The 5,006-nt window shown below is 46.4% G+C and overlaps 1 pseudogene; it reads right to left on the bottom strand.

Annotated features, from left to right (window-relative positions):
• Positions 1–2,389: 2,389 nt before the first annotated feature.
• On the bottom strand, positions 2,390–3,328 carry LOC148507617 (odorant receptor 131-2-like; annotated as a pseudogene).
• Between the last annotated feature and the right edge of the window lie 1,678 nt (positions 3,329–5,006).

Genomic DNA, 5,006 nt, shown 5'->3' with positions numbered 1-5,006 from the left:
CATAATAATGGCGCATAACACTCAGCGAATCATTTTTATAATTCACCGCTCCAAAATTGTTGATTTTTTTAAAATCATCAAATTATGTAATTAAGAGCGATTTATACCTGATGCTGTGTCATTTTATTAATAAATATGTAGATGTATCAATAAAGTTATACGGAATCGGGTTTAAGTATTTATTATTGACATGAGGTTTCAAAAATTCTAAACAATTTTGGTTACTTTTTAAAAAAAAAAATATTTTATACAGTTTTTAAAAAAAAAAAAAGACTCTCCTAAGTATCTACATATATAAGGTTAACTTAGGTAAAGTCATTTTTTTTCACTGTAAAACAACTCTTAAAATGTCCCTTTAGAATTCTTGCAGATCTTCACATTAGGGATGGCCATCTGCGGGGTGTCCGTTGATGGTTACCATCGATGGGTCTATCGGTGGTTACCATTGTTAGCACACAAACCATCTAAGGTGAACCATCGATGGTTTGCACCCCTCAATGGACACCGTTGTGGGGGAGAACAGCGGGCATCGTGTCATTCAAAAAAACAGGGGCTGGGCTTAGCGGCACTGGGGGCGGGGCTAGGATCCATCCAGGCCAGAAAAAAGAAACATCGGCTCCCAATTGTTCATTGGCTCTTAGCCATCGATAGTAAAAATATTCAATATTGGCCATAAACCATCAATGATTTTGAATCATCCATGATCGATGGCCGTCCCTACTTCACATTCTGCCAGAAGAGAAGTTTGGCAGCTGAGGATCACCCACAGGGCCGAATTAAGGCTTGTGGGGGCCTAGAAGAAAATACTGTAAGTTGTTGGGGGCTCCACTAATACAATTTATACCCAGCTGCCACTATGCCCCTTACCTTGCCCCATAGTGCCCCCCTGAATGCCACACAGTGCTCCCCCAATATGCCCCACAGGGCCCCCATTGGCTACACAGTGCCATCCTCCCACACAGGATGCCCCCTGGGAGTTGCTATGGGTCTGTGTTCTGCATGCACAGTGCATATAGCGCAGAGAGAGGCTCCCGAGTCCCTGATCAGTGTCACGGATGTGATGTGTCACATGATGCTGAGGAGGAGACTCGGGAGCCATTCTGTGCTATATGCATCATGCATCCAGAACACAGAGCCATAGCAACCGCCATGGGGGACCCGTTGTGGGAGCCCCATGTGTGTGAGGGCCCTGGGTCACTGGCCTGTTATCTCCTCTTAATCTTACCCTAATTACCCTTCATGGCTGCCTGGGATAGGGGGAGAGATTGGGGGATAGCGGGGCTGCAGTGAGCCCTGGCTGGTGGTTGATCCTTTTAGGATCAACAACCAGCACTGTGTGACCGGGGGAGAAGTGTGGGGAGCCGCAGCTGCCCTGAGCCTCCTGAGATCGGCCTGCTGCAGGAAGATGGTCTTCTGTGGCTGGGCTGGGATGAGAAAACTGGGTGCAGTGTGGCAGGCGGTGTGTGCTGGAACTGTCGGTTGCTGGATTGTGATATGTCGGGTACACACTAGACCAGGCCTAGCCAACCTATGGCTATCCAGCTGTTGTGAAACTACAAGTCCCAGCATGCCCTGCAAAGGTTGTGCTATTAGGGAATGCTAAAACGGTGGCAAGGCATGCTGGGATGTGTAGTTTCACAACAGCTGGAGAGCCACAGGTTGGCCAGGCCTGCACTAGACGATATGTTGTTCGACCCGGTGGATCAGACCAACGATATGAGCTTAAGAATAATGAATCAGGTGGCATAAGGTAAAAAAAAATTAAATTTATATAATGCTTCTCTTCAAGGGGCCTATTTATCAAATAATATCCTCCATATTAAGGATCCCCTGGATGTACCATGGAGGGATCACTGCAGCCAGAGATGGACCAGGACCTGCATGCGATATTGTCAGCGGGGATCATGCTGCCGACATCGGCAAGTGTGTATGCAAATTGCTGATCCCGGCACCCCCGCTGGGTTCCGCCTTGAACGATATCCTGATGGGTACACATTGGTTAGTGTGTACCCAGCTTCAGACAAGTGGTTGTAGCAATTAGACTACAAGAGGTTGTACCTGGTTTAGGTAATTGTCTACCACAACATAGAACAATGTTTGTTTTATGTGGTTTAATTACACTTTCAAGATTGTAACATTTTAGGGAGAAGCACAGTCCACATAGTTACTGTACTAATGATTATACAGGTGAGAAACACGTCCAAAATGTAGCCATGTTCTTCTATAAACTTGTGACATATAATTTATATTTAAATATAAACTTCACTTCATTTAGTTGGCCACTTCAAAGATGGGCCGATCAGAACACATTATTATTAATATTATTACTATTCTTCACCTTCTATATTCATGATACAAGTTGAGGAAAGCTGAGAAGCTTCTGATGGTCTCACAATGTCATTGATTTAGGGACTGTCCTAATAGGTTTACAAAGTACAAACCGTTTTAAGTATGTACTAAACACTTCATCTCTGATTCCATAAATTAAGGGACTGATGAACCGTGGAAGACACATGAAGAAGAAAAAGTTGATGACAGGTAAGAAGTAGACGTATTTGCGGAGGTACGCTTCTGTCAGGGTGTAGGTGAAAGCCGTCATACATAGCAGGAGCTGGCACGCATGCAGAATAATGGTCTTCCCAGCCTTGGAAGCAGAGGACTTTCCTGTGTCCACCTTCACAGCCACCAGCATAATCTTGATGTACGTGAATACGACGATCAGCCCCACCAGGGAATAAGTCAAGGCGTGGACGAGGGACCGTATAGTGTTCTGCGCTTCAGTGAGCACAAATGCGGATCTTTTACAGAGACATTAAAAGGAAAAAAAGTCTTGTTTCACAGAAAAGCACAAAATAATGAAATCTGCAACATTAGGGATCAACCCGATTATCCAAATCGCTGCAATGGCCAAATACGATTTCTGGCTGGTGCAAAGCGCCCCGTGCCTTAGCGGGAAACAGATGGCAACGTACCGCTCCAGGCACATGACCACCAGGGTGTATGGGGTGACCTTGAAACTAGAAGAGGACGCTGTGACCAGTGTGTAGCAAACGGGAACAGGGAAATAAATTAAATACGATGTCAGGAAGAAGACAAAGAACCCTAGTACGAGATACACTGTGTCATTGATGAGCATGTGGATAAATAGGATGTAACGAGCTTCCTCCTGCATGTGAGAAGAGCTGAAGAAGGCCCCTAAGATTATGGCCATGAAGAAAATGAAAACACAGAAGGAGATCGCCATCAGGGATAATAGCGCCAAGTAGAGTTTGTCTGAGTGCAGGAAAGCAACCATGAACGCAGTGTCAATCGCCGTAGAATTCCCCATAACTGAACGCGCTGCAGCTTGATTCGTTTTTGAACTAAAATAAAGAAACAATGTTTTGTTAGTGATGAATACCGGTACAGATACAGAAGAGGTTGGTATTGCTCAAACTAAGAATACTCATACACAAAGTAATTTATCATACAAAACTGATTTCTAGTGATTGCACTAAGGGCCTGATTCAGAGCTGAACGCTCTGACCAGAGTGCTCGCTCTGAATCAGGGCCCTCCTCCCTGAAAATGGAGCGGCCTCCTGGCCGCTTGCATAGCTGTGGGTGTCCACCCACAGCATATGCGAGCGTCCATGATGATGGTCGCGATGGTCTTGACCATCACGACCATCGGGCTTGCGACGGAGACCCTGCGGTAGGGTCTCCCTGCCACAAGCCCTGGAGTGATTTTGGCTCTATCAGAGCCAAAATCACTCCCACTGACATCACTAGTGATGTCAGTGGGGCCGGCTTCAGACGGTAGGCGTTCCCATGGGAACGCCTCCGTCTGGTAGGCACGCTCCCGGCACGCCCACCAATGGGGGCGTGCTGTCAATCAACATCGATAGCACGCCCCCTTTGGTGCGAGACCCGGAGCGATGGAGAGCCCGTCGCTCGCCGGGTCTCGCGCATGCGCACAACGGAGCTCCCTCCGTCGTGCGCATGCGCAGTGGGGGAACATCGACCCGCTTGTGAGCGTCCTGCCGCTCACGAGCGGGTCTGAATGACCCCCTAAGCTCGGCTACTCCACTTACAATTCAGTTTATAGCAGATGTAGTACTGATTGTACTTACAGAGATAACGGCAGTTGATCATTGTGCACAGTAACCATCTCACTACCCAAAGTTTTATGGAATCACAGACAATTCATAAGTGATATAGTGGGCGGGATGCAGTAAAGGTAGAAATGCTGTCAACCCCCGAAAATGCGGGTTTGGCCACATTCCTCATATGCACCAAGCCTCAGAATGCAGTATACTCCAGGACTTGGTTGCTGTGGGTGACGCCATCTTCCTGTTACCCTAGAGAAGCCTATGGGCTTCTATCGGTAGAGTGCTGAAAGAGTGATCCAACCGAATCCCCCCCTAGTACTCCCCCAATGCTGGATGCCAGAGGGGCTTCTGGGTCATAGATAATTTGTTTTATTCAATATTATAACAATATCACATTTAATTGCAACAAAATACATAAAAAGCACATTTCATTAATTGTTGGTAGCAATACTTATAGATACACATGCATAAATCTATAAAATAAATGCTGAGTATCACACCATATATAAATTCAGGAATCAGTATGAAATACAGATGGACGGGATGCCAGCTGTCAGTACACTGACAGTGGCATCCCGATGGTTCAAATTCCGACAGGGGAATGGTGAGTACTGTTCCTCTGTCCTATTTACACCCAAACCCTCCTTTCCTGTACCCTAATACTAACCCTCCTTTTCTGCACCCTAATTCTAACCCTCCTTTCCTGTACCCTAATACTAACCCTCCTTTCCTGCACCCTAATACTAACCCTCCTTTCCTGTATCCTAACACTAACCCTCCCCACCCTGCACCCTAATACTAACCCTCCCTACCCTACACCCTAATACTAACCCTCCTTTCCTGTACCCTATTACTAACCCTCCCTACCCTACACCCTAATACTAACCCTCCTTTCCTGTACCATAACACTAACCCTCC

The sequence above is a fragment of the Taudactylus pleione genome, unplaced genomic scaffold (genome assembly GCF_031769625.1).
Source record: "Taudactylus pleione unplaced genomic scaffold, aTauple2 ptg000390l, whole genome shotgun sequence".
NCBI classification, from domain to species: Eukaryota; Metazoa; Chordata; class Amphibia; order Anura; family Myobatrachidae; genus Taudactylus; species Taudactylus pleione.
The sequence above is the reverse complement of the archived record's forward strand: the minus strand, read 5'-3'. Positions and strand labels throughout refer to the sequence as shown.